This window comes from Bos grunniens, chromosome X (assembly GCF_055505025.1).
Source record: "Bos grunniens cultivar Pamir isolate PY7600 chromosome X, Bosgru_T2T1.0, whole genome shotgun sequence".
Lineage (NCBI taxonomy): Eukaryota > Metazoa > Chordata > Mammalia > Artiodactyla > Bovidae > Bos > Bos grunniens.
In genome coordinates, this window is record NC_141194.1 from 15,911,631 (window position 1) to 15,921,860 (window position 10,230).

The window sequence follows — 10,230 nt, forward strand, 5'->3', positions numbered from 1 at the left end:
ATACCATTTATCACTTAGTCCATGTTTAAATTTTGAGACAATTTGGAAAACTGAGGAGTACTTTTTAAATAGTGGGACTTTTTTTTTTTTTTTACATCAGAGCCGACAGAGTTACAGGAATAAGTTAGGGGAGCAGAGATGGTACCCTCTTAGACCCTCTCCAAATATCCAATTGATTCAAACTAAGGTGGTGGAATCTTGTTGAGCTGAAAAAGCAAAATTTCTACTCCTTCAGTCCAGTAAAAGTGCTCTTCCCAGTTCAGCCCTGTGCTCCTATTCACAAGATTTTGTAAGGCACTGGAAGGTTGCTTCTACCCACCTCCAAGGGCTCATATCAGTCTCCCTCTAAAACGTGGTGAATAAGAGACTCCATGTACATTCTAAGGGGGAACATTATGGTGTCCACTTGTTTATATCAAAGGTTGGGAGAAAAAATGATGAGGTTTTGTACATTTGTACATGAGCCATCAATTGTTCATTAACTTTCTAAATGACCAGTCACAATCTACTGAATTTGGAAGAACTGCCAAAGATGAAACAGCTTTTCCTGCTCAACTGGAACTAAGAGAAAGTAGTTTGGGACGCAGAGTGACAAGTCAGGGAAAGATAAAAATCACCGCAACTCTTAGCAGCTTGCCTAGAAAAGAGCTAGGTTTAATTTTATCTAGTAGAGCTTCTCCTTGCTCAAAATGAGTGTTTTCTCGTTAAAAGTAACATTTAACAATTTTTCCTAAGTTCTGGCTCTATTCTCAGGACTCACTATTTGAGCTCAAGTCACCCTCACAACCCTCTTAAGTTGATGTAATTATTCTTCTGACTTTTACTAATGAGGAAAGAAACAGAAGTGCAGGGAAGTTAAAAGGATACACTGCACAAGATTACACAGCCAGTTAGAATTGGAAGAGGTAGGGCTTGACCCCAGGGCCTCCATCTCCAGCCTGCATTCATCACCGCTCTGTGATACATACCACCTCGGGATGAAATGCTATGTTCTGTAGTCCACATGGGCTCATCTGATATCATTCTTTCCATTGCTTAACTCTCCCATTTGGAGACGTCCAAAAACGTCTCCCATTGTCCTACTTACTCTCTGCTGACTCTCCTGTTTTTCCTAATAAAGTTGTGAGCTCCTTGAAACCAAGGGCTGCTATGTCCCCCAACAGTGCTCAGTAAATGGCAGGCATTCATTAAATGTATGTAACAGGACCGGGACTCAATCCCAGTGCAAAATTTAAGAGGCCAATACGATGAATGATGGTTTAATGAAATGTTTATTGAAAACTCAGGGACTCCCCTGGTGATCCAGTGGTTAGGACTCTACCCTTCCACTTCCAGGGGGCACAAGTTTGGCCCCTGGTCAGGGAACTAAGATCCCCTGAGCTGTGCACCACGGCAAAAAAAAAAAAAAAAAAAAAAAAGAAGGAAAGAAAAATAAAAATCCGGATAAGTTACAGTGCCATGCTAAACCACACTAGAGTCAGAGGCCAAAGGAAAAATCAGCAATGGTGACCCCATCTTTAAAATGCTGATATTTTGGTCATAATACATCTTTTGTCTTAACTTTGATTTCTTTAAAATACTGCATTGAAATATTACTTTTCTTGATTATTGAGGTTTTTTGGCAACCCCACCCAACCTGCCTCAAATTTTTCTCCCAAGGTGAGCACTTCACTTGCCTCATCCTAGTTTAGGTCCTGGGTATAACTGAATAAACGGTTGACTTCACACTCCAGTATCTACATTTGACAGTAGGGGAAACTGAAATCAATGTGCAGAGAAGTAGAACACTTTATTCAAGGCCACACAACTAAGTGGTGTCAGATTTTGGAACTTCTGGTATCTCAAACTTAGTATCTTAAAAAAGGAATTTATGCTTTAGCTAAGAATGATGAATAACACAGGTAAATTAAATTCACAGGTAGGACAAAAATGTCGGCCAATGGTTTTAGAGGTTGCACTAAACTATGCATGATCAGCTACTTACATATGATAATACTGAAAAAACATGCCTCTATTGCCATCATTTAAAAAGATTTTATAATAATTAATTCAGCAAACATTTATTCAGTACTTACCATGGAGCTTTTCCTCTGTTATTTACTTAAATTTTATATTTAATTTTTTTGTTGACGTGCAGTTGATTTACAATATTGGGCCAATCTCTGCTTTACAACAAAGTGACTCAGTTATATACATATAGACATTCTTTTCTGTATTCTTTTCCATTATGGTTTAACACAGGGTAAATATTGAATACAGTTCCCTGTGCTATACAGTAGGACTTTGTTGTTTCTTTTTTATTTAATAGAACTCACAGTAGGCCATAAGATGACCTCAAAACATAGGTAATCAATTAATTTGTTAGATTAGCCTCTGGATAAACTAGCATTAAATGAAATGAATATGTTTTCAAGGCAGAGTCTACTGTCTGGGCCATCAGGGAAGCCCATATATATACACACATACATATATACATATATATATACACTTATATATGAACACATGTTCTTGAATCTTAACCACTGGACCACCAGGGAATTCTATAGTTGCTACTTTGTGGTTTTTTTTAGTTCTATTTTTTCCACTTTTTTAAAATTACAGTTTATTTTCTATTGGAGTATAGCTACTTAACAATGTTGTGATAGTTTCAGGTGGACAGCAAAGGGTAGATGCTATTTTCAATGAGTAATGGAAAAGACAAAAACAGGAACATATGTTAAAAGAAAAACGAGGCATTGTTTCTAGGAAATTCTTTGTGTTTGTTCGAGTCATCTAAGGTTGCTTATCTCAGTCATTTCAAGCAGGTTTTTAATGAGCTATTGACCAACAGTCCTAAAAAGCCCCTCAAAAAGCATGTCATGCTATCAATGACTCATCATTAAACAAAAATTCACTGAGCACCTACCATGTACCAGGTTGTGTGTTAGATGCTGGGGATACAGAGATGTGGAGTCAATGCCTGCTTTGAAGCATGGTGTAAGTGGGAGAAGGTCAACAGGCAAGAGTTCCAAGGTCTGTCAAGAGGATTCTTGGAAGACCTCTCAGAAGGGCCAGGAGCATGCCAGTTTGCAGCTGGGGTGTTTGAAAGTACCCAATAGATAACTCTGGCCAACCTGAAATGTGAATAACTTACAAAGATAAAATGAAGGAAGTTGGCAGGTAGAGGGAAAAATGTTAACTTCACCCTTGATAAAGCTGATACTGGAGAACGTAGTGGCTCAGGTGGTAAAGAATCTGCCTGCAATGCAGGAGACCTGGGTTGGATCCCTGGCTTGGGAAGATCCCTGGGAGAAAGAAATGGCAACCCACTCCAATACTCTTGCCTGGAGAATTTCATGGATAGACGAGGACAGGCTGCAGTCCATGGAATTGCAAAGAGTCGGGAGACAACTGTGCGACTTTCATTTTTTTTCACTTTCATATGCCAACAAGGGAGCTTCCCAATCAGAATTGGACTGATCCATCCACCCAGCATCCAGGGACAGAGCCTGCCCCTGGAGCACTGGAAGACAAGGACTGGGGCAGCTTGTACTCAGAACGTTAGGGTTTAGACAATACATGCCCACATATTGTATGTATGGTGTAAACAGTGTGGTATAAATGTGTAAACATGTATGAATGAACTTTATCCTTAAAGCTCATCCTCAGATTAATTAATCCTTAGATTAATCCTTAGAGGTGGTTATTTAGCATTTGAACCCACATTCCAGAGAAGTTTAAGCACTACAAATGTCATTATCTAAATCTATACCCAGAGGATGTTGATAAAGATGTTAGAGATAATTTTTCATTGCCAAAATGACTTGTATTTGATATGTGTGTGTGTATATATATATATATATATATATATATATATGTGTGTGTGTGTGTATATATATATACATACATACACACACTAGAAAGATTATACTGGCCTAACAGTCCTCACAGAAGTAAGGGAGCTCTCATGGGTCTCTTCTCTAAGAGACTCATTCATTAGGGTTTTACCCTAATGACCTAATCACCTCTCAAAGGTCCCACCTTCTACTACCATCACCTTGGGAGTTAGGTTTCAATATACAAATTTTGAGGGGACATAGTAGGGACAGAGGTTTATAGTGTCATCTCTAGTTTCAACAGGTGAGCACAATTCACAGACAAGTATTCAGTCTATAAATATTTGTTGGGCCATTAATATATCAATAGCAAATATACAGTAGTAACCCTAGGTGGTAGATGGTATTTCCAAAGATAACCACCACAGTTTTCCAAGGGTAAAATTTTTTTCTGTATGCTATGTATATAGTGCCCAGAAACCAGGGGTCCCTTAAATATGTTTCTTATGTTCAGTAGATGATTAACCTCTGCATACATATTGCGTTTGAGAAGGGTATGGCAAACCACTCCAAGACTCTTGTCTGGAGAATCCCATAAACACAATGCCTGGCATGTGGTAGTTTCTCAATAAATACCTACTGAATAAATAAAGGCATAAATCTAGAAGAAGCACAATACCCCTCTGTGTTAGCTAGCCAATGCTGCATAGCAAATTACCCCAGACATTAGCATCTTAAAACAATGACCATGTCTTATCTCACAGTTTCTGTGAGGGAAAAAGTCAGGAAGCAGCGTGGCTGGGTGGTTCTGGCTCAAGGTCTCTCACAAGGTTCCAGTCAAGGTGTCAGCTAGGACTAAAGTCATTCAAAGCTTGATGAGGCAAGAAGACCCCCTTCCAAAAATACTCATGAGGTTGTTGGCCAGAGTTGCCAATTCTTTCTCATGTTGGCTTCCTCATAGGGCTGCTCACACAGGGCAGCCGGCCTGCTCTAGAGCAGATGATCATGATGATGCAAAAGAAAGGCCACATTGCCCTTTATGACCAAGTCTCCAGTCACCATCACTTGGGCCTTATTCTGTTCATTAGAACCAAGTCACTAAGTTCAGCCACCACTTCAGGGAAAAGGATTACAAAATATCAGAGGATCACTGGGGACCATCCTGGAGGGTTACCTACCACACCTTGGGAATTGTTAACTGACTGCAAATAGCAGCCTCCAAACGCTCAGACAAATGTGTTCTTTGCTGTGAAAGTGGTTATAAATTGTTTATCAACCTTTCTCTCGTAGTTTTGTGAACATGGTAACACTATTACCTCTTTGCTTTTCAAATGCAAAGGGCACTTCAGCAGGTAAATGGACAGGGATAACAAATACTTTTGCACTGCAAAGATTCCAGGTAGGTTCAGATGAATTGTTCCCATCTTTTTTAAAAAAAAAAACATTTTTTTTGGCTGCACAGCATGTGGAACCTTAGTTCCCAGACCAGGGATTGAACCCACATCCCCTGTGCTGGAAGTACAGTGTCTGAACCACTGGACTGCCAGGGAAGTCCCTGGGTTCCTATCTTTGAAGCACTAGATTGTTCTTTGACTAGAATGCAAGTTCAGTTTGTATTTCTCAAGCCCATCTTCACCAATTCAGCAAAGCTAGATAGACCAGTTTGAGCATTAAAAAGAAAAACTACTAGTTCTGATAGCCCATTTTATTTAAACTCTTGGTCTAAGATGACCTGTAAAAACAAGCAAAGTATGAGGTTGCTGCAAATGTAATTGTGGTTTCAGACCACAAATTTTAAATCATTATAACTAGACTCAAACACATCTTTATGAATCAAAATAGAAACCATTACAATCAATGGATTTTTGCCAATGAGAAATAAGTTTGTTTATTCCTGTAGCATAAAAATCTGTGCTTCACAAAAACAGAAATATAGACCAATGGAACAAGACAGGAGGTAAGAATATACAATGGGGCAAAGCCAACCTCTTGAGTAAGTGGTGATAGGAAAACTGGACAGCTACATGTAAAAGAATGAAATTAGAAAACTTCTTAACACCACACACAAAGAGAAACTCAAAATGTATTAAAGATCTGAATGTAAGACCAGGAACTATAAAACTCTTAGAGGAAAACACAGGCCGAACAGTCGATATCATAAATCAAAGCAAGATCCTCTATGACCCACCTCCTAGAGGAATGGAAATACAAACAAATGTAAACAAGTGGGACCTGATTAAACTTAAAAGCTTTTGCACAGCAAATGAAACTATAAGAAAGGTGAAAAGACAACCCTCAGAACAGGAGAAAATAATAGCAAATAAAACAACTAACAAAGGATTAATTTCCAAAATATACAAGCAGCTCATACAACTCAATACCTGAAAAACAACCCAATTAAAAAGTGGGAAAAGGATCTAAACAGACATTTCTTCAAAGGAGACACACAGATGGCTAAGAAAGACATGAATAGATGCTCAATATTACTCATTATGAGAGAAATGCAAATCCAAACTACAATGAAGTATCACCTCACACCGGTCAGAATGGCCATCATCAAAATGTCTACACACAGGAGAGGGTGTGGATATACACTTGCACTGTTGGTGGGAATGTAAGTTGATACAGTCACTATGGAAGCCAGTATGGAGATTCCTTAAAAAACTAGCAATAAAACCACCATATAACCCAGTAATCCCACTGCTAGGTATATACCCTGAGGAAACCAAAATTGAAAAAGACACATGTACCTCAGCGTTCACTGCAGCACTATTTACAACAGCTAGGACATGGAAGCAACCTAGATGTCCATCGACAGATGAATGGATAAAGAAGTTGTGGTACATATACACAATGGAATATTACTCAGCCATAAAAAGGAACACATCTGAGTCAGTTCCAATGAGGTGGATGAACCTAGAGCCTATTATACAGAGTGAAGTCAGTCAGAAAGAGAAACATAAATACCATATATTAACGCATATATACGGAATCTAGAAAGATGGTACCACAGAATTTCTTTGCAGGGCAGCAATGGAGAAACAGACTCATGGACATGGGGAGAAGGCAGGAGATGGTGAGATATATGGTGAGAGTAACATGGAAACTTACATTACCATATGTAAAACAGATAGGCAAAGGGAGTTTGCTGTATATCTCAGGGATCTCAAACAGGGTCTCTGTACCAACCTAGAGGGGTGGGATTGGGAAGGAGATGAGAGGGAGGGTCAAGAGGGAGGGGACATATGTATACTTATGGCTGATTCATGTTGAGGTTTGAAAGAAAACAACAAATTCTGTAAAGCAATTATTCTTCAATTAAAAAATAAATTTTAAAAATCAATGAATAATTTTTAAAAAATCTGTGCTTCAGGATTTGATTAAATTCTTGGAAAGCATTTTCTGCCTCCTGCTGGTTGTGGAAGCCCTTCCCCCACAAAACGTTGTCAAGATGCTTGATGAAGTGGTGGGCAGTTGCCAAGAAGTCAGGTGAATATGGCGGATGAGGCAAAACTTTTGCGCCAACCTAATATCACTATTATCAGGAATTTCTGATGGAAAGTGATTGGTGTTTGCCAAACAACAAAACATGTATTTGGTTCAGGGAAGGGTGGAAAAGTTTTTTTTTTCTCTTGGGTCCAAAACACACACACTTTCTGACACACACAAAAATCAAAGTAAAGAAAATTAAATGCTTTTTATTCATGAATTTGCCACACAGAGATATTGGGTGAGTTAGTCAGAGGCAAAAGTGGTCTCAGGTGAATTTTTTCTAGTGGGTAAACATACATAGCCATTTGGTGGGATGGAGATAGGGGCCTTCCGTCTATTTATAGCCCACAGTCTGCAGCCTCAGCCAGTGCCTGCACAAATGTGCTCAATGGAAAGTCTCTTTGTGCTGAATCCAAAGCTTCAAAAGAAGCAATTAAATGTTCATGAGAAGTAAACATGGAAAAGTGGAAAAAGCAATTTTCTCCTTACAGACCATTTGAATAAAACTTGGTATCAAAGATGACTGAAGAGAAATGTTCCGGATGACGCTATGGGTGTGAACATTTTCATAGAGATTTTCCCTAAAAACAGTTTTGCACAATAGCTGCCAAACCTGTCCCAGATGTTCCACATCAGTCTTCTGAGATGGTATCTTCACTGAGGTCAGCGAAACTCTAGCTGAATTGCCTTAAATCCTGTACCTCCAAGACCAAATGCAACTTAGGCCTTAGGAATTTTGTACCACCTTGGCCAGTTCTGTGTGGCTGGTAATCTTAGCCACCAAAAAAAAAAAATGCTTTTAAATCATTTCTATGTAACAATTAGATTAAAATTTGTCCTTTGAAGTCTGCTTCCAGTTGGCATTTTGGATATCACTTAAATTGAATCTCTGCTTTTGTGCTCATATGTTGGGCCACGTGGCCTATTAAAGGTTTTTTTTTTTTTTTTTTTTTTTAACCAAATTTCATTTTAGTATTGTTAAAACAGTAACACTAAAAAATGAGACTATGAGTATGTAGTGCCAAGTCAATCCAAATAGCAATTCTGATTTAGAATTGATGAAGTGTAAGATCCTAACGGTAGCTAGCTATTATAAACGTATGTTCTATGTCAAGACAAGCTCTCAGCTACAGAATTCTAAAAATCCTAAAACTCCATCTCCTAAGGTACCAGCAAAGAGGAAAGGGATTTTTAATCTGAGAGCAGAGTAGCAATGGAGTTGCTGGATACCAGGGGAGGGATCTGAGTCATCACAGCAGGAAAGTTAAAGGACAGTGCATTACACAGGGTTCTATGGCTTCAGAGAACACTAGTCTAAACTATATTTTTAAAACTTTCTTCCCCCAGTCCTAAAATTCATCCAGGAGAAAGAGGCTGGTTTAACTGCAAAGCAGAGAAAATTGATCACCCTAGAGGGCTGGTCCTATTCGGAGAGGTCGAATGGCATCTTGCTGATGACCTCCCCATTCTCATTGACTATGGTGTCATAGGCCCAGCGGCAGTTGCAGCAGCAAATGGGCCCGCACTTGGTGGAGTTACACTTGGGGCACGGGTAGAAGCAACCCAGGCAGTCTTCATCAAGGCAGTCACACAGGTCAGCCTCATTGAAGGTGAGCCTGCCCTTTTTGTCATACTTGTTGCCTTCGCGTTTTACAGAAACAAACTCATTCTTCTTTGCCATTTGCCCTTTCTTTATCTGCTGCCTTATTGCAGGATTAAAGTTGGCTACCTGAGGCCCGGGATTTTGAAATGACAACCGTTTTAACTGCCGATCCAACCGTTTCTTTTGCTTCAGTTCCTTCTCACTTGGTTTCTCAGGAGAACTTTGACGTGCAGGTCTCTCTCGCACGGAACTGCTCTTTTCTGCTTGTTCACTCATTTCTGCTCACCTGGGGACACAAACAAAGTCAGCAACCATTTGTGGGACCTCAGTCAACCATGAGGACACTGGAGCTGGTAAAAGTCATTTCAGAATGGGCCTATTAAGTTTTTACTTCAAACCTGGCTTAAGTGGATAGGAGCAAGTTTATCAACACACCAACAAATCTTTGGACAAAAGTGCTTTTATCAGATAGTATTTCCTCCTTTATTTAACCATCTCTTTTGTCTATCAAATGTTTAAATAACCATGTTTGTCTAGACTAGTACTTCTCAAACATTAATGTGCATATGAATCGTTTCATGATTATGATTATGATTAACTAGATTATGATTCAGTTAGGACTGGGGTGGGGCCAGAGAGTCTACCTTTCTAATGTATGCCCAGATTGTACTGATTGATATTGCTAATTCCAAACCTGCTTTGAGTCTCAAGGGCCTAGAGCTAAACCAATAGTGATCAGGGGCAAAAATTGCTTTGCTTGAATAGAAACCCAGTTATTCTTCTTCAGTGAGTGGCCCTAGGATAGAAAAACAACAGGTTTTTATGTAAAGAATCTCTTTCTCTCCACAGTACCCCCCCCCACCGCCCCCACACAAGGCAAACTCTTGACTTTTCCTCCAGCTAAATTGGTTTGAACAAAGAAAATACTGTTTGAACCACTTCAGATCAATAAACGTAGTCCTTGTTTCTGAGTGTAGTAAGTCATGGAAATTGGATGGGCATTTTTAGCAATTGCCTTTTCTCTTTAAAACATCAGCACTTTAGCTGTGCTTTATTTATTTCGTTGGAAGCGACCTCCAATTCTTCTCAGGAAACACTCTACAAGCTACTTTAAGGTAATTCATCATATTGAATTAGTGATTGATTTTTAAAAGGCTTTCTAAAGTCAGTACATTCTCAAGGACTTTCAGTGTCATTTCGTGTCTCTCCATGTCTCCCTGTCTCTTCCCTCACCACTGCCCCCATCCCTCTCTTTCTCTCCTAATTGGCCCATATCCTACAGACCCCACAAGGCTTCCCAAACTACTGATAATTGAAAGT

At 39.3% G+C, this 10,230-nt stretch overlaps 1 pseudogene across 1 annotated transcript; it reads right to left on the reverse strand.

Moving 5' to 3' along the window:
- Positions 1-7,497: 7,497 nt before the first annotated feature.
- On the reverse strand, positions 7,498-9,201 carry LOC147339860 (ARL14 effector protein-like pseudogene; annotated as a pseudogene). Its single transcript, XR_015158828.1, has one exon. The product of XR_015158828.1 is annotated as an ARL14 effector protein-like pseudogene (transcript).
- Positions 9,202-10,230: the final 1,029 nt, after the last annotated feature.